The following is a 20,065-nucleotide window of genomic DNA, read 5'->3' as shown; positions in this document are numbered from 1 at the left end:
AAGGAAGGCTGAGTCACCTTCCTATGTAAGCTCTTTTAATCCTCAAAAACACCCAGGAAACATATGGTATTACTGCTGTTCCCATTTTACAAATGTGGAACCAAGCATCAGAGAGGCCAAGTGACTTTCCCAAAGTCACACAGCAACTCAAGACAGTCTTCTTGTACCATCCCCTGCTGTGCCTCCATTGTGCCACCCACAGAATTCTTTCACAGCCTTTCTCACACCTTGAAGTTTCTGTCTAAGCTCCTAGATTGTGCTCCACGAAGCACGCACTTGGCCTTTACCAATAGTTGTGCCTCAAACTTCATGATGTACGGTGTCCACATGGATGGTGAGAGCTCTGCAGTCAAGCCCATGTCGCCCTCAGTGTGCCCTGAGGCCCATAGCCTGGGCAGGACCCATCTGGTAATGCTGCTGTAACTGGGAGGATTGGCTCCCAGAAGGAGGTGGGTGGACTCTACTGCACACACCAGGCACTCACTGATAGCCACTGGACTTGATGGCTGCTGGACTGCAGACCTGGGGACCTGTGGACTTGCCCACCTGCTCCCAGTGCAGCCCTGGAAGCCAGCCTCCAGGCACAGATGGTACTTCTCAACAACAGAGTGGACACCAATATGTCTCAGCGGCATTGTCAGCACACGACTTATTTGTCTGTGACAGAAGACCGAGGACCAGGAACACCCTCCCTACTCTGTGCAAGAACTGTTTACAGGAACCTGCTTTTTATTGGGTTGGGGGTTGGGCACAGTATAGAGAGACACCAAACTGCACTGGTCATTTTCTTTTGCATTCTAGAAGTAACAACAACAATAATAATAACAGCATTCCACCTGTCTCTATCCCACTGCAACACTGGGAGGTGTGATCCTGTTAATCCCATTCTGCAGATGCAGACTAGAGCAGAGGGCTTCTCTAACTTCCCCGCAGCCACACAGCTCTCAGAGCTGGCTCAGTGTCTACTAATCCTGGCATTCCACTGACTAGTGCTTAGTAGTGATTCAAACGGCACTTGCCCCTTGCTCTAGGCTAGAGACAGGAGGCAGATAGAGCAGAAGTGGCACCCAGTTGCCCAGGGACATTCCACAGTCCCTCAGGTGCAGACCAGCTATACCACGCAGCCCCACAGGAGAGAGATGGAGGCACGGTGTCTGCCATTTGGCCCTCCTCCCTAGGTGGCAGGGTCCTGTGGTGATTGGCCATGCCCTCCCCATGAGGTAAGGTCTTCATATCACAGGACAGCAGAGTCAAGCACCAGTTCTGCCTTTCGCACTGAAACGGATCAGGAGCTAGGGCTATTTGCAGCTGACCACAGCCTCCATCGGTGCAGAGGCCCATGTGAGGCAGGAGGGCCTCAGAGAGTGTAGGCTGAGCTTACAGCAGGCACTGGCCAGTGAAGCCGAAGGCCGATCCTCAGAGCACTTCAGGTGGACGACAGTCAGGAACACCTCTGGACCGCTGAGTGGAAGATACTAGGGGCTGTGGGCATCTGTGGAGGCCCAGGTGCATTGAGGCTCTGAGAACAGCCCAGGAGAACAGCCAAGGCCTCCTCCCAGCACCGCTGCCAGCAGTACAGTCTCCACCCTACTGGGGACCGAAGCTGAAGATGGAGCCTGTGACAGGACACCTCCCTCTGACACCTCCCTCCACTGCCTTCCAGAGGCTGAAGAGAGGGCATAGGACCTCGGGCCAGGTGCCCATGACACATGTTATCTGGAAGGGATTGATTTACCTTCAGATTTAGCTTTAAATATACCCAGAACTGACAGGCCCAGGTTACAGGAAAACAATGAAAGTTTGGTGGACTATGGAGAGCAGTTAGGCCAGTGTGCAGTCCTCCAGAGCTGTTTGCAAGAGCCTCAGTTTCATACGGATATGGAAGTCACTGTTGCATTCCTGGCTGCTCTTGCCAGTTATGTGCAAGTTGTACAGAACAGCAGGCCCCATTCACGGCAGCCTTGTAGCTGTGGGAGGCAGGGGTTCAGCATGCCCCGGCCCCCTCATCTAAAGTGATGGTGGCCAGCCAAAGCACCCTGTCTCTTTTGCAGGTGAAAAAGGGAAAAATGTTATGAGTGCCTTCATCTCATGCGTGTACACACATGCAGGCACACACACACACACACACGCTAACATGCTGGTCAGTGCTGGATTCTGGGACATAAAAGGCTGAGGAGACATGCCCTGTGTGTGTGGGTAGGGGTTGCTGACCTTGGGTAGAGCCGGCACTGGCAGCTTTGGCTCCAGCTGCATAGCAGGGTTCAGACTTGGCCTGGGAGCAGTGGTTTTGCATTTCCCATCAGAAAACAGTGACCTAGCACTGCTGGCAGCCCATTCCACCAGGTCTGTGGGGGTTTTGGGTGGTCCCCAAACTAGAAAGAGTAAGACAGGCATTCAGCCTCTGTTCTCAGTTAGCAGATGGGCAAAGTATTTGAGCAGTGGAAGAAGAGAGCTGCCAGTGCCTCTCCCCTCCTTTGATCTCCATGCAGGGGTGGGGGAGCTGAGGTAAATTTTTGGTTGAAGTAATTGTAGGAAAAGAAGTTCAAGCTGCTAATGACGCCGGAAATAAGGGAACTATGGCATGCTCAGCTGCTTCATGGACCCTTCCCAGCATTTCTGGAAACTGCAGTCCAGGCCTTTCTTGAGTGACTTGTCAGAGGGGTGGGAGAGTGGCCACAGGACAGTGGGTTTCATTTTTAAGAGCTCAGGTGAACTACTCTGTTGAGCTTCAGGTCATTCTCTGTCAGCCAGGGTAAAAATGCCTGGCCCATCCCGAGGACTGTGGTAAGGATGGCTAAGAGGTGGTGTGGTTAAGCGCTCTGTGAAATGTGTGAGGAAGACAAATCCCCATTTCTTCAGCTCAGCAGGCTTTATTGAGTATCTGTTTTTCCCAACTGTGCTGTGTCACATATACAAACCCTCAGGAAGGTGCCACTCCTCGATGCATTGTCTGCAGACCTGGGGACCCAGAGGCAGGCCGGGTGAAAGGCAGGAAGACTGCTGGGGCAGGAGGAGGCAGGGAGGAGCCAGGGCCTGGCAAGGGCGAGAGGGGACCCCAGGCTTGGAGGTAGAGAGCTAGAGTCAACATTTGTCCCTGTTTCATGCTCAAGTTCAGAGTTTTATCCTCAGCCCTGAGGTTGAAAATTTCACTCGACAGTTTCCTTTCTGCCCACCTGAACTGTAGAGTTGCAGTCCAGAGCACCAGCCCCTGTCAGCTGCTGCTCTGAGGACTAGGTGGTGGTCACACGTGCTTGTCCTCTGCTCTCCTGCCAGGCCTCTCCCAGGCCCCCTTCTCACACGTGCATTTGCACACCTGTACATGCTTACAGGCATGTGCTCACATCATACGCCAGGGTCCCCATCAGGACCATCTGGCTTACTTTTCAGGCCCTCTGAGAGGTCTGGGGACGGTGGGAGAGTGAAAACCCTGGTGGCCATCAGGGAAGATGAAGGAGGGAGAGGGGTAGCACAGTTGAGCAGCAAACCACCTGCAGACCAGCACAGAGATCCACCACGGAGCTGGGGCAGCCCCCACCCCTGGGCACTTGCCTTGGGCCCCTTCAGCAATTTAAATCCTGCCTTCTAGATTAAGAAATGCCCTTTCTGCTTTCATTTCAGACTTCAAAGCTCACTTTTGAAATACAGTTTTTCCAGTGAAATTCCAAAGGTTTTACACATGTGTGAAAGAAGGGAGGATTTGGCATTGAAGTGTTTGCTCTGCCCCTTACCACCTCCCATGACTGCAAAGGCCACTGGCCCACCACCTCACAGAGCATCATCCCAGCCTCTTGCCTCCAGTCCATGCTAATTCTCACTCCATTACAGACTAATGATGCAAAACGGACTTTTTTTTTAATTGGAAGGAATTTCTTTGTTTAGGTGCTGTTGGAGGCTTTTCAGTGGCTCCCACAAACTTCAGTCTGATTGTGGGGTGCCACAGAGGCCCTGACAAATGGAAGGGAGGCCCCTGGTCTCGCCCAAAGGAAATTTCTCACTGAAAGTAGGGATAAATCCACAGTGGTGAGGCACATGGGCCCTGCACGACAAGACCTACTAAATTGAAGTGACACTGACTTTTTGAGTCCCAAACTCTATCATCGGTGATACCAGTACGACAGAGCTTGACAGGTCATCTTGGGCACCTCTCCCAATACAGCTGTGAGACTGCAAAGGATTTTGTAGGATACTTTCCCAAGATGTTCCCAAATCTCCAGTTTTTAAAATGGCTCTTTAGGAATGATTTCTCCCACAAAACGCAATGATGTAGAAACACAGCATTCTGGTGAATCGCTTTTTTAAAATATTTTTTGGTGGTACTGGTTTTGAACTGAGGGGCATTGCACTTGCTAGGCAAGCATTCTGCCTTTTGAGCACCAGCCCCAGCCCCAGCCCCTTTCACTTCAGCTATTTTTCAGACAGGGTCTCCTGCTTTTGCCTGGGCTGGCCTTGGACCTACCTCTGCCTCCTGAGCAGCTGGGATCACAGGCGCCTGGCCCCTGCTGAGCTTTTAGAATGAATGAGTCAATAAGTAAAAACTGATGTCATTAATAAAGTTGTTTAAATAAATTTTTGCTAAAATAAATTCCTCTATATATTACATCATTGTTAATAATTTAAACTCTGACTTTTCTTCATATAAAAAATAATTGGTTTTTTTTTAAACAATTTGTCTGCATTCTTAGTCAGGGATCTCACCTTTGCCCCTTCCTGCTTCCCACCTCAGGGTGTTCCAAATGCTGGCATAAGCCTGGATGGGTTGGCATGATCTCCACAGAGCCAGGGGGGAAAGGATCAGTTGTTCTTCGGCCACCTTGAACTTAGAAGGCAGAGGCCAAGTGTGTGTGCACCACTTGTGCTGCTCTCCCCTCCAGTTTCTGCAACTGCTTCACAGCATCAGTCTGCTGATGGGGCCCCTCTTTAACTGCATTTGTAAAAATGAAGGGGAAAAAAGGCTCGTTAAAAGTTCTGAACCTTCCTCTTGGAAGTGTTCCCACCAATTCCAGCTTTCTCCTGCACCGCGTTGGAGAATGCTGTATTTTCTGCTTGTCTTCTTTCAACACAGGCTTAGCCAGCTCCTCACTGACCCAAGCCCCCTCTCCCAGGGATGGGCAGCTGCCACAGTTGGAGTCCTTGTGCCCCATCCTGCAAATCCCCTTTTCTTCTTTACACATCACATGGGCAGGGGCTTATTCCTGGTGGAGCAGAGCCCAGCACACCCTTTTCATGTTTTTACCACCATTTGGGGAAATCACAATTTGACGTTTGTTCAAAACCCTGGACAGAATCAAGCCAAGAGCAGCAGGCTGGCCCCCTCGCCACCAAAAATCACACAATGAGGACAAGCATAAACCTTGTTGCTTTCAAAATATGTCTGTCCTAAGACCATTTGGGGACTTTTCATAATAAAGACCAAGCAGAAAGCTAGTGACCGCTTTTCCTGTGTCCCAGAACACGGAGTCTGTACATTCCCTGCCAAGAGGCAGCTTTGACTTTGGGCTCTGGTGTACTTGCCAAGACTGTGCTGAAGAGATTTTTCCAATAAATGACCATGCAGCAGTCAGGAGACTTGTATTCAACACCAGTTCTGTTACCAGCCCGCTGGGTGGCACTGAGCAAGCCATAAACCTCTGGGTGCCACCTGGTGTTGTCAGGGCAAAACATGAACAGGGTCCAGGGCACCAGCTGAGACAGACAGGAGTCCTACAGAGTCTATAACCCCGTCCATGCGTTAGAAGGCACCAGAGGCATGTCATCCAGTTCTTAGAACTTGTTTGTGTGTGGAAGAAACTTCCTTTCTTTCCTCAGTTCCTGGGGGGCCCTGATCCCTGTCTAAACCAAGCCCCCAGTACCCCATTGGCCTCTTACTTTGCCTCCTGAGTTTTTTTCTCTGCTCAGAGAGGACGGGAATTTTTGCCCTGAGGTTGTTCTTCCCAGGCCTTAAAGAAAGTGATTTTAAGCACAGACTCCTGTTTCCCATGGGGCCTTGCGTTTCCTGATGGTTCCCCAAATCCTGCAGCCTATCCTGCCTAGCCACAGCCAGCTCTAGAAGCCTCGTTGTGGAGAATTATCTGTATATATCCTTTTAAGCCGTTTGGCTCTGTGACACTAAAATGTATGCATACATACATACACATAGATACATATATACATAAATATGTACTGCAGAGCTGTCTTGAGTAAATCAGTCATATGCAGGAAGCACCTAGACTGCACAGAGTAAGCTCCGCCTCTACTCTCCTTGGATGCTTAAGCACTGGTGACTCATGAGGAATGGAGACAGGTCCCTGCTGGTCTCAGGCCTTGGTACTAGACATCTAAGTGGGTGGTTGAACTATTTGTAGGAAGTGGGAAACAGAAACAGGAAGCTTGTAAGAAAAACCACGTGCGTCCTTCTTCATCTAGGCAGCCAGGACTAGCACCTGGCTTCCTGTTCGCCAGTTCGTTGTCGCCCCTCTCCCCCCATGTGGACCTGCATGGCTGTCAGCAGCCCCGTGATTCCCCAGTCTGACACTGGCTGCTCCAGGAAGAGTACCAGCTATGTCTGTTGTCTTGGAATCATGCTGCTGGAGAGTAGTTGCGTGGATTCCCACATCTGTAATTAAGACAACAGAGAACAATTTTCACTAGGTAAGGAAAAGGGAAGGGAGAAGGGCTGAACAGGAAGTCTCTCTTTAGCAGATGTGCTGTGAGTCATAAAGGAATACTATTTTATCATCTACCCAGCACGGTTATCTCAAGACTTGAAAGAGACTAAGGGAACATCTTTTCTCCTAACCCAGCGTTTTTTAGCTCCTAATATCATTTCACATTTAAAGGTGACAGCAATATCTTTAACGTTTTTCTATTGGATTAATAACGTTTAATGTTCAAAGCAATAAAGCGAAATGTTTTTGTGAGGGAGCTTTATATCACTAGTGGAAAATTCAAGTTCAGAAAAAGAAAATACACACACACTCACAAAGTAATAGGTGTCGTGAGCCATAAACCCAGAAAAAGGAGCCTGGTCGTGAGTGGGCGGTTGGGTGGCTGGGTGGGTGTGAAGACGGCGGTGCCAGGAGGGGTTCACGCTCACGGCAGCGAGTTCACGGAGCCCTCGCCCACTCCCCCGCCATCCATCTCCACCCAGCAGCAGAATATGACAATGTTAGCATTTTTCATTTCCCTGACGTTACCATTAATAAAGCAATGATCCAAAAGGGGCTTTGCTGAGTCGGTTCTTTATGCGCCCATCACTCACGACGAGATAATTTCACACAGGATCGTTTTAAAATTAAATGACGATAAAAACGCTCTGCTGTTCTGTGTTCACCAGTTCATGGAAGTCTATCAAGTCATTAATGTGTCATGACAAACTGCTCGATGGATACAAGAGTAATTAATTATTTGAATAAATAACAAGTTGAACCTGGGGCTCTGAACCACAATGACACTCGCATCCCATTAAGGGCATCCTGAAATCTCTTCAGGGCACTGGTATGAAGAGTTAAAACGCAGGCCAGGGTATTGGCAGTGATGAAAACCAATTTCATAAACACGGGGTAATATTTTACAGGGAGAAAGCCAAAGTGTCTCATTTCCGTGCCCACCTGCGGTTCTGTGTCAAAAGTCCCCCGGCAGTGGCCATTTCAAGATATTACTTGATCAGTGATGATTTCAGAGAACAATTATACAGATTTTCATAATCACCATTAATCTCTGCATATTTTTCAAGATAATTACAGCAATTATTATTTAGATTTCTCTTTTATATGCCCATTGTAGAAAAGAACAAGTGCTTATTATCCTGGAGCGTTCAAAGAACCTTGGATTAAAATTCTTTGTCATCTGTGTTCATTACTTCAACTCTGAAAGTTCATCAGCTCTAGAAATTAGAGTGGTACTGACTGGCTCTATTATTAAGCCTCAAGGTTGAGCTTAGACCGCGGCTGGAGGGGCTGGCTGGATTGTTCCCGGGGACACTGCTGCGTTCCCTTGGAATTACTGTCAGGTGGCAGGAGATGTGCGTGACACATACAGTCAGAAACGGGTGGCAGCCTCGTACCTATTTTCCCTGAAAGACCTACCAAGTGAACTAACAACCAATATTTAGAGGATACATTTTTTTTTTGTGGCGTGCCCTTTAAAGGTTAATATTAAACCTGAAGCCCAGGTAATTTATGGCATTGTAGTTCATAGACATAGCACACAGTATTTCCAGATCAAAGTGGATATCACTTCAGTCACCCATTCTGCCTCAAGCTGCTCTTGTCCATCCTCTTGTCACCACGACCCTGGAGTACAGTGTGGGGAAGGGGGCTGTGGTTTGTACTGCTTTGGAGAGAAGCCCTCTCCCATGGAAACGTTGCTGGGAATTCTGCCACGTGGACATGCACTTCTGTGTAGGTGTGGTGCACCGTCCCCTGCTCCCCATCCCAGCCTCGGTGCTAACGCTCAGGTATCCAGTCCTTCCACGTCTACACTGTAGTGTCCTCCGCAACCCAGCGCCAGGAGCCTACTGATGCCAGGGATGGGACGCCCATTGAGGGTGAACTGGGAGTCCAGTGTTCAAGCCTCCCATAAAATGGGGGGAATTACTTTTTTCTCAAGTAAGTTTCATCATTAAAATTATGACCCGGTTCGAGTGCACTCAAGCAGTAAAAGATAGGAAATGTAAGTTGAACTTCAGCTGTGGCCAGATCTGTGTAGCAGGTGCTTCTTAGGTGCTGTGTGCCCACCTGTCCCTGTGGCTGGTCTTTTGGACTAGCCCAGCAGCACAGAAGGATGAGGCTGGGTCCTCCCAGGCAGCTTCTCCCTCTGTGGTTGCCCTTCAAGGGTTCACCCTCAGGCCTTAGCTCGAAGCCTTTGTCCTCCATGTTCTCAGTGCACTGCTAGGAGCCCAGGGTCTGGGGAACAAATGACCCTACTAGTCAGGGTCAGATTTCTGTGCTGTGCTACCAAAATGTCACATTTCACACCTTTTCCTTATAATCTATGGGCAGCCTCTTCTCACATCTTAAGTAACATTTCTGGGGAGACTACAGTATCTGCGGCCTCTGTGAGTATGTGGTCCCACACCGCCAGGGAGAAAAAACCGCGCATGCTCAGAGCGCCTGAGTTCAGTGCTGTACTGCTCATGCTTGACTCATTTTTTTCCATAACGTCACTCAACTTCTGCTTAAAGACAAGCCGCCTTTCAACACGCCTCACATTTTCACTTTATCACTTCAATTAAGCACATTCATTTTTACCTTGATTTTTAGGCACCATTTGCTTTTTGGGGGGGAGGCAGATTTTCACAAAATTAAGGGGAGGGAAACACTCAGCAGCTTACACAATGATTTAAACACAACCAGCCACAACCTGGGACTGACTGCATCAAGTAAGCTGCAGAGTGCAAGTGCAGGCATTTAAATTTTTTCACAGTGGTAAGGATTTGAGGAATTTAAAATTTTTGTTTTTGAAGTTTCTTTTTGTTTATTTTATTTATTTTTTGAACATGCTTGGCCAAAACCCACAAGTAAAAATCCACAAAAAGCCAGGTTACTATATATCTTTTCCAGTTTGTACAATACTCAGGTCTGCTATCTTATTGCTAAAGTGCCTGGTGAGATAAACAAGTAATTAAGCCACAGAATGCACATAAAAGGAATTGGACTGACCCTTTGTCATAGAGTCCTGAAGCACTCCCATCACCAAGCAGCGCTTCCTTCTGGACCTCAGACTTCCCTTGTGTACTGGTGCTGAGAGTCCCCACAGTCCAGGGGAGCAGGTGCCCTCTGGACACTGGTAACCAGGATGTTGGGCAGATGCTCGGAGCACAGGCCACTGAGTGATGAGTGGCAACCTGGGAGGTAGCCCAAAGAGGCACTGTTTCTGCTGGTTTTGATGGGTCCACAAGAATGGGCTCTCCAGGGTGAGACCACAGCAGGGAGAGGGGGCACATGGCATCCAAAATGCATGACACATATGGAACTGGTGAGTAAGTGGGGGCAGCTGGATTCTAAGGTGTCCCAGTGGGGAGGCAGCTACCATGAAAATCTAGGTTGTGGTCCGCCTGCCAGGCTGGGACTGTGGCATTTTGGGGCATCATCCATGAGTTGTAGGAAGGATTCAAAGCCTTTCAGTAAAGGCGTGTCACGGTGAGGTCTGCGCTTGAAAGGGAACTGAAATTACTAGGCTGGGAATGTTTTGTCTTGGCTATGGAGGGTGTCCCCCTGGGAGAGTGGCCCCTCCTGACACCTCTTCACAACCTCACAGCCACTTCCACCCTTTCCCATGAGCAGGTTCCTGCACCATCTTTAGATGACTACTTCTCAGTGTCACATGGGAAGGTCTTCGCATCCCAGCCTGCGCGTGGCAGGAGGCAGTGGGCTTGGAAAACCGCTGTATCCACCCCAACACGGCCACTTACCAGCTCTGTGGGCCTAATAAGCACCTTCCCTTCTGAGCTTCGGGTTGAGATGCTGATGTCTCCAGTGCTGTTGGGAGGTTTAGGGGAGGGTGTCTGTGGGTGCCCTGGCCCCATCTTTTCCCCCTGGGCAGACCTCCCTGGTCCCTTCCCAGGGAGCCTCGGACCTGCTGTTACTTTGTATACTGCTTTTGAGATGATTTTGTGCAGGGAATGTCAGAAAGCAGTTGTTAGTTCCATGAAGGGCCAGCATGGTGGATTTTATATATTGGGCTTTCAATCCAGATTCTTAAGGCACCAATAGATATTTAATCTTCACTGTGACACTTGCCACTGTGAGATCCAAGAATGACAGACATGGATCTTAGAACTCATTCAGCCCAGGACTTCTCAAGCCTAGTTGCATTAGAATTACCTGGGAGCTTCAAAAAAGTGCTGGTCGCCCCTCAGACCAGTGAAATCAGACCCCTGGGTGGAGGTGGGGTAGATGAGGACATAGACAGTTGACCCCTGCATATAGAGCCTGACTCAAGGCCAGGCCTCTGCTCACTGTTTTTATTCACGGGTATGTATGGATACCTGTTACAGTCTGGGCAGTGTTCTAAGAGCTAGGGACACTGCCACGATAGGGCACTGAATGCACAGTGGCCTCCACACTGGCTGTTCCTTCAGCAGCTGGTTGGCTAAACACCAACATTTACAATTTCTCAGGGTTCTGTGTGTCAGCAGGTGGTTCTTCTTCAAGTCGGCCCAGCTGGACTGGATGGTCTAGGATGGCCTTGTCCACACATGAGGCAGATTACAGGCTGGGTGTAGGGAAGCTGCAGCCAAGAGCGTTAGCCTTTGCTTATGTGGTAACTCATCCACCAGGAGGCTGCTCTGGGATCCTTCACATGTTCGGTCCAGCAGGGGCCACAAGCCTGGGTGCGCAAGCACCTTTAAGTCTCTGTTGGTGTCACACAGGCTATTGTCCCATTGCCAAACCAAGATTCAAGGAGTATAGCAACAGATTACACTCCTTTATAGGAAGAGTGACAAACTCATAGTGCAGAGGGGCATATGTACAAGAATAGGAGGAACTCCTGACTGGTTTTGTAACTTTCCACCATTGCTTGTGCCCAAACGAGACACAGTGGTTCCTCTGACTGCTGCCAGGGAGTTGTTAGGGAAGAAAAGAGGACTATATTGCTTAACTTATTTACGTCTACTTTAGAGCACTGTATGGTACTTCAGAGATGTATACTTTACAACTAAGTAAATCTAGTGTTTGAGATAATTCCTATTAAAAATTGGATGTCAGCCCTGAGGTAGACATATAGTCATATAATATCTTTGTAAATATATATAAATATAAGCATATATTTATATATATTTACACCACTGACTTGTAGGAACTCAGATTTGATTGCAATCATTTTGCTTTTGCATCACCTTTTCTGGGACTGTTGTGAGTAGGATGTGTGGGGACTCGCCTGGTATGAGTCCTGTCTTAAACTTTGCATAACACCCGTCAGTTGGGACATGGTACTACTTCCTCAAGCTTAGATCAGTGTTGTGCCTTTGTCCAGGGACAGCACTGACATGGTGCCCTGTCTTCCTCAGTGCATGATATCCGGAACTTCTTGGGTTGGCATGACCCAGGATCACTAAAGTTTCCTTGGGCCACCTGATTAAGGAGGACTTTGTTGAGTTTCTTCACTGTAAAGTTACTGTTTTTCCCTCTGTAAGTAAAATGTAACTTGCATATTGTTAATCCTTTAGGACAATGTGACTAGTTTGTTCCTCCTCAGGCTCTCAACTACCAGGTGTAGCCCCACTGATTCTCCTCACCCCGTCATTCCTTCAGTGCTCATGAGCTGCTATTTGATTGAAAGAAGAGCTTCCCCTCATCTTCAGCTTACTTATTTCCTTTGACATTGGTTTAGATGAGCAGATTTTTATTCATTATCACCTTGCTTCTAGGCCCTCAACAGAGAGAACTGTGTGCACGTGTGTTTGTGTACATGTACATACATACATGTGTACATATGCACACATACCTACCTGTTTATATACTGCTACCTACATCACCACATTGAAACCACATTTGCACTGTCACCTCCAATTTGGATCCAGCGTCACTGAGTGCTTCTGAGCATCTGCAAATGATCTTTGACGATTTCTCATCCTCAGTGTGAGCTTTAAATGTTAATGCTCCTCAGCTCCGTCCTGGGCCTGCCTCTCTTTCCTGTGTTTTCTTCAACTTCTCTCCTGGCCTTGATTACCTTGAGTACCATACTGCTAACTGTCAAACTCCTCACCCCTCCTCACCAGGCCTGACACCTGTCTTTCCATCCAGGCATCCCCAACCAGCCAATCTTGCATTCTTGATCATGGTGTTCCAATCATGGTGGACCAGCTTTCTTCCACATGACCAGCACCTGCCAGGTGGAACCCCTAGCTCACCCCTGCTGCTTCTACTCTTGCCTGCCCCCATGACCGTCCCCAGGATATTATCCTCCCAGTTGTTCAAGCCAAAATCCCAGGGTCACCTTGCATTCTTCCTGGCTCCTGGAGCCAGGGTCCCAGTCTCAATGCTTCCTTCCAAGTGCTACTCACTTCTGCCCCTCTCTTCCATTCCCTCTGCACAGTCCTCGTCCCAGCCACCCGCACCCCTCATCTGAGTTACTGGCAGGACTCGCCTCTCAGTGGCCCACCTCCAGCCTCACTCCCTCAAGTTCATCCTTGCTCCAAGCAAGGACGATATCTCTAAAACAGGCATCTGACCACTCCCTCTCCAGCCCCAGGCCCGTGCATAACTTCCCTTCAGACCACTTGGAATGACAGTCAGGATTCCTTAGACCTGACCTGGGTCTCTGCACCTAATACATTGAAGAGCCTGAGGTAGAACTTCGGAAAGCTCTCTGACAGTGAAATGAAAAGTAAATTGCAAAACAGTTATACGGTAGTGCTATTTTCATTAAAAACACACATAAAAAACAAAATTGTGCATTGCTGTACACAGGCAAACAGATGTACATGCACAGAAAACGGGCTGGGGACCCAGGACTGTGCACAGCCCACTACCAGGGTTTGGGTGGAGGAGGCCCCAGAAGGGCATGTCTGGGTCTCAGGCGCTCCACTTTAGCTGTCCTATGGGAATGATTTCCTTAGAAAACAGATTCCTGGGTTAAGGAATTGTAGAAATGTAACTTAGAAATACATAAGTTGGTTTCAAGAAGGAGAAAAGTTGCCATGGAAAGGAAAGTGGGGACCCTCACAAGCAAGAGGGTGGATGCCATGCTTGGCCGGTAGGGAGCCTGTAACCGGGGTAGCAAGGACAGTGGCTGGACTGAACTGCTCATTTAGATGATGCCCATCTTCCTGAGGATGTGTCCTGCCCTGTATGGCAGCTTTGCTGGCTCCTCGCCTCTGCTTTCTGTTCTGCATTACAGTGCCCCTTGCCCATCGTGGCACCATATTCTTTCTCATATGGAAGTGTTGCTGAGACAAATTGGATCTTGAGAAAGTGCAGTTGGTCTGTGTCCGAGCTATTAAATATGTATGAAGTTGAAAAGCCTTTCTTTAGAGGAATGAGAATGTTTTAGCTGGCATTTTTCTAGTTCCTCCTGGCTGTGGTGTGTGGTCCTTCTGTCTCTCCTGCTCCCACAACTTTCAGAGAACCACCTTGCATGATTGTCCTCACATGACAAATGAAAACCTGATTCCGGTTAAGTGACTTGCCCAGAGACACATGGCTGATGAGTGACCAAGTGGGCTCGGCACACATGCATGTGTCTGAACCAACGTCTGTGCTCCTCCGCACCCACGATGCCGCCTTTTGCACGTGGGGCTTGGGAGGCTCTGGCCGTGGCTGATAAATCACTCCTTTTGGCTTATGAATAATGTGGCAAAGCAAATTACTTTGGGGATCTCCAAGGAAGTTGTTGGCCTTGTGTAAACTCAATTGGAATGTCACCACACAGACAGCTCTGGAGGTGTCTACAAATATCTTCCAAGGAATATCCCCAAAGTGAACCCGCCAAGAAAGCAGCACAGGCTCCGTGTTTTGGTTTGCAAATGAGTTTTGAGAAATGGCCTTGAAACCTTGGGCCATTGGCAGTTTTCCCATCACAAATTGTAAAGGACTTTGGAGACGCCACAGGAAGGGGAGAGGAGAGGGTTGGGGTGCTGATTATTTACAGCTCCGAGCTCTGAGCAGGTACACAGAGTTAAAGGCCTCCCACCACTCCAACTGCCTTTCGTTTTATTCTGAAAATGACCACCTGCCAACAAGCTACATTGTTCCCTGATAATCCCCTCAAGTACTTTCTAGGTACTGTTACCCGGGTTCACTTAACACCGCTTGACAACAATTGAGGGGCCGGTAATGGAGTCCTTTTTAAATTTTACATTTTTAGCACGTGATTTTATGACGCCCTTATCACACATGTTAAAATTAGATCCATGTGTCAATTGGAGCATTTTCTCACCCCTTCTGCTTGTTGAGATGTCAAGGAGGGACAGAGCCACCCGCCCTGAGCAAAGAGGGTGGTCCAGTGGTACAGGGAGTCCTAGACACTGGTCAGTGGAGAGTGACTGGAGCCTACAAAAACCTGAGGGCGTGTGTTGAAAGAGGAGAATCAAAGGCTAGCTTTGGGTGCTCTAGGGGGTGCCGTGGCAAGTGAAATTATAGCCCCCAGCAAGGGCGGAGGCAGGCACCGTAATCCCATCCCGTCGCCAGGCAGAGTGCCTACAGATTCATGGCAGAGCTATCCGTGTGAGCAGAAATCCAATTTTATGTCCAAACAAATGCAGCATGCAAATCGGCCTCCTTCCCAGCAAAGACAGGTATTTGGGTCAGCTGGCACAAAAACAAAACAAAAAAACCCACCACCGCCGCCCCTTTCCCTTCTTTAAAACGGGGTGGGATTAATACGGGAGCAGATTAGCGCTTTATTTGTTTAAACCGTGCAGAATCTGTAAGCACTCACGATCCCTCTGACTTGTAGCGCCTGATTGTAAAAAGAACAGTTGAATGAGCTCATTGTTTTCTGGGTTTTTTCTTTAATGTATTTTACAAACACGCCAGTGACAGGCCTGACACGCAGATTTCTATGTACCCGTACTTCAGTCTGGGATTACAGCATTAATAACAGAGTTCCATGCATCGTGCCATTTTTAAGCATGATCGTTATGATAAAGGGCATATACTTAATTACAGGCCTGCTTAATTACAGCTCTGTGGAAGCTCGTTTGTTTAGGAGAATGCTAATTGTGCTACGGAGCCCGAGGCACATCCTGGCTTTCATCTGCTGGTTTCATGTTGTTCGATCTATGGTTCAGCATTTTGTTAAAACTGCCACCAAAACCAAAAAATAATTAATTTTTAAAAAGGGGGGGAAGAAGAAAGCACTGGTCTGGTACTGAAAGGAAGCCGGCCTGCCCTGGTCTGTGTGTCCTGGTCATAGTGGTTTCCGCAGATCTCCCTGTGTGTGGGCCCCTCACCTCTGTGGGCTAACTTTGTCTTTGCACCTTCACAGCAGCATCTGAATGAGCTGTAGGATCATCCCTATTTTACAGATAGGACAGCAAGGCTCAGTGAGGGCTGGTGGCCCAGGCACAATCACACAGCCACCACCTGGTGAGCTGGAATTAAAAACTCAGGTCTGCCAGACTCCCAGACAGTCCTTCCCACCACAGACACAGCACCAGGCACAAGCCTCATTCTGGGTTTGAATCCTGACCATTGCAGCTACATAACTCCTCCAAGCCTCAGCTGCATGAATATAACTTGTAAATGGAAATTTTGATGGATAGGTCACCTGATGCAAGTTCATGGCGAGGACGCAGACAGGAAATATAGGTTTCCTTTCCTTTCTTCTCTTTTGTAGAGCTTGGCTAAGCAACAATTTTCTTTACCTCCCAGGCTTGGAGAAGCCTTTGTAATGTCACCCTGGGAGCTACAGAGCCTGGAGGAAAGGCCAGTGTGTGCCCTGGAAATACTAACATTGGCTCCAGTGAGGCAGGACAGGCACTGTCCCAGCTTCTGGGTTGTTCTAGTCAGGGGTATCAGCAAGACAAGCCCTGCCCTAACCCCTTCTGGTTGACAAGCCAGGGCAGGAGCCAGTGCACCAGGTCATAGCCCCTAAGAGCTGCGGCTTTTCACTCATGGTTCTGTCACCAGGTCCTCAAGTAGTGTGTTGCCCCAATAAAGCCGGCAAGAGACTGGTTGCTAGGACAGCAATCAGCGTCTCAGTTCTAGAACATTAGTGAAGAAAATGTACTGACTGTGGCCAGGGAAAGAGAAAGGAAGGAAGTGAATGTGGCTCCCCAGGAGAAGCTAGCATGGAGATGATTTATGAGCTGTCTTTGGGAACACATGAAAAATATGTGCCATTGATTTTAAGAATTATGTTTGGCAAACCTCTGGATATTTTCAAATATGGAAAGGCTGCTCAGATAAGGAGAGTCGAAATGGATGTGATAGAATTAGAAGGGGATTTAGTGGTCCCACAGATCAGCTCTGCCCAACACATGTCACCCCTTCCTGCTCCACAGCAAGTGGCCATCTGCCTGGACCCAGTCAGCAACTCTGCTTGCCCCACCCTGCTCAGTGCCTCTCTGGCGAGCCCTGAACCTTTGCACACATTTGCTTAGGTCCATCTGGAATCCTCTCTCATCTGGGCAGGGTCCCATTTTGGCTGTATTTCCCATGTGCCAAGCATAGTGCTGGGCTCTGGGGATGCTAAGCAGGAGCCATGGTAAACAAAAGTGGCCAGTATCACACCTTCGTGGGGCATCAGGCCTGAGGCTACTTTTTTGCCTTATGGGTCAGTTTCAGGTACCCAGGATGACCCCGTGAGCATGTAGTCCCAGTATCAGACACCACAGTCCAAGCAGACCAAAATGGGCGGTGCCCTGATCATGGCACCAGGAATGTGACACTTGGCTTTTATGACAGCACCCCTTTTTCTAGTAGTCAGATCACATGTTGACATGTTCAGCTACAACCAAGCCTTTACTTTCTCCTGAGTTATTCCACATCTCCTCTGTCCGTCCTGTACAGTCGGGATTTTGGACCTAAACTCCTGAACTTTACGTTGGTCGTAACCATCCAGTAGTGTAGCCCAGGATCCCAGTGTTCTGAGGTCTTCATTAGATTTCACAGGCTCTCATCAGCCTCTTACCAGGTAAGCATCTCGTGTATGTCTTCCTTTAAGTAGCATTTCTCCATTGCCTAGTCCAACCAGTTAGGGATTCTCCTATCTTTGACATTGACCAGACATATTTATCCATCTTGTCTGTGTGGATAAAATATAGAAGAAATGTCACACGCTTTGCTGCAATCCACATGCTTCAAGCCTGCTTTAATCTTTGATATACTAGAGCTTTTCATTTTTAAATTTTAAATTTTTAGTTGGTTAGCAGGTCACCTGTTTTGTTAGCAAACTCAGACTGGCTCCTGGTGGCTCCTGCTTGTCTTTAGAGCCTTCCATATCAGTGACAGCCCCAATCCTCCCAAGCTTCAGCCCAGTGGATCCTATAGACTTGGTCTTCTTTCCTTCAAGTGGATTGAAACCTGTTTTCTAAAAATACAAGGAGCATTTGACTGTGCCCATCCTTCTGTCATGAACTCTAGGACAGAGTGGTCCCCATCTCCATCACTTTGCCCAACAGCTCCTTATACTCAGGATTGGGTCCAGGTGGTCCCCATCCCATCCCATCCCCTCTGCCGCCAACCCAGGCAGGAGTGTGTCTGCCACCACATCCTGAAGGCCACCCTCACGCTGTCTCTTGCTTCTCATAGATGTGGGAATACTCTTTCCTTCCTTCCAGCAGCAAGAAGGGAGCAAGCTGCCTCTGCTGTGTCCATATTGATGTCACCTCTGCTTTTCTTACCTTGAGCCTCCTCAAAGAGTTTTTAATGTGAAGAAATTATTTTGGGGCCTCCCTGAGTATAAGAAGGTGTGCCTGATACAGACACCTCGATGTACTTACATGGCCACTGGCCATTGGCCTAGGCTCCGCAGGAGGCCTAGGGAGGACTCCAGTGTGGAAGGGGATGGTGGGAACAGCAGCTGTGCATGCTGCCAGGTCCTCCAGTCTCAGCAGCCAGGAGAGGCCCTTCGTGTACATACACAGTGTAAATGTGTTATTTATATTTTATGTATCCTAAATATGCCTGCTACCCTCAGTGTCTGTGGGAGCCCAGCAGCCACCCTGGGAAAGCAGTGTGAACCACACATGCTTTCTCTTCATTGTTCTCCTCCCTGGAATCAGTTGTGAGCAGAGCTAAACCCGAGCCATTTGGCTCATCTTGCTGATCAGAGAGCATGACCTGAATTTCTTCCTTTCTCTTCTTTTCCTCCCTCCTGCTTTTCCCCTTTCCACTTCCGTGCTCTTCTCCCCTGTGACTGAAAGTCTGTCCAGCATTTAGATACCAGGAGGTCCTAATTTCAGACGCCACGGGAAAAATGCAGAATGTCATTTCCCTGGGAACCTACACACGGAAGCTTCCATTCCACTCACTCCATTTCTTCCTAAAATCACAGTTTACGAAGAACAAAAACAAACAAAAGAAAGTACCACCTCTTACCTCCACCCCTACCTCGGGGCTGCAGGTCCCTGCACTAAGGGTGTACCTGCAGCCCTCATTTGGCTCAGTGCTAACGGAGAAGCCAGGTCCCAGTCTCAGCAGCCTGCCTGACATACTGCGAGCCACCCCCCCCCCACACACACACACCATCACATCTTGCGTTCCTTCCCAGCAGGCATGGCGGCAGAATCCTTTTCTCTGATGCTATGATTCCTTCGTGGGGAGAAAGTGCTTGTGAGCCACACTCGCATCCCATTTTTCTCTGTATGCCTTTGACAATGACTATCTTGGGACTGGTGGATTGTGGTGGGTGGTGGGGGGAAGGTGGGAAGGGAGGCTGCAGAAAAAGAGCTGCACCTCTGGATTCCTGATTTCCTCATTCCATACCCTTTCCCTTGTACCCCGTTAAAGTCAAGCAGACAGGTGAGCCCAAGTCAATCCTGAAGACCAGCAACTGTAGCCAAGGGTCAACCACAGTGCCCATGTGCCCGCCTCCCACTTCCTGAGCCTTGGCACACACCACTGCTGTCTCAGGCTGCCTGCCCTCCACCACTGGGGAATCCTCCTTTATGTGTAACTTCAGTTGCTCCTGGAAGTCCTGGCCAGGATCCAGACTCAGTCAGTGGTTCCAGAACTGCTCTTCCCCCACCTAGACTTTTCCCATGAGCCTGACAGACCCAAAGAGGATCCTCAGCTCAGCTTAAATAAGAATGTCCAGTAAATGCGCTACTGCTAGCCTCCTCCCAGGGCACAGCTCCGTCCCCTCCCAGCTGTGTGTCAACATCTTCCTGCTGTCAGACCCTTGGAAGCTCTCACTACTTAGAGCCTGGAGCCCAGCCTCCTGGGTGGAAGTGGGAGAGGGCTACTAGACCAGCCCTTGGCTATTTTCAGAGCCCTGCACATCAGCCTGCTGCTTGGGGGATGCCAAAGCATCTGCCTTCTTTAGGTTGTGGCCCCTGGGATCAGAGGTACCTGTTTCTACCCCGTAGCTGCCACTCACCTGCACTGGAAGTCACCCTGGCTCCACCCAGGGATACCTTGTACTCTCTGTGTTGGCACTTTAGATTCCTGAATATCTGCTGTGTATTTAATGCCTTTTC

At 48.9% G+C, this 20,065-nt stretch overlaps 1 protein-coding gene across 9 annotated transcripts in view; it reads left to right on the top strand.

Annotated features, from left to right (window-relative positions):
- The window catches only part of Mvb12b (multivesicular body subunit 12B), a 176,847-nt gene that overhangs the window by 134,592 nt on the left and 22,190 nt on the right, over positions 1–20,065 (top strand). For 7 of the 9 annotated variants that reach the window (XM_074053187.1, XM_074053184.1, XM_074053188.1 and 4 more), the window contains exon 8: positions 1–20,065. This exon is cut by the window's left edge and continues 10,935 nt beyond it. The exons of the other annotated variants lie outside the window; for them this stretch is intronic. The gene's annotated coding sequence lies outside the window, so the exon portion shown is untranslated. 9 annotated transcript variants of the gene reach the window in all.

Source organism: Castor canadensis, chromosome 13 (assembly GCF_047511655.1).
Source record: "Castor canadensis chromosome 13, mCasCan1.hap1v2, whole genome shotgun sequence".
Taxonomy (NCBI): domain Eukaryota; kingdom Metazoa; phylum Chordata; class Mammalia; order Rodentia; family Castoridae; genus Castor; species Castor canadensis.
Note: the sequence above shows the minus strand (reverse complement) of the source record. Positions and strands in the feature narration are given on the sequence as shown.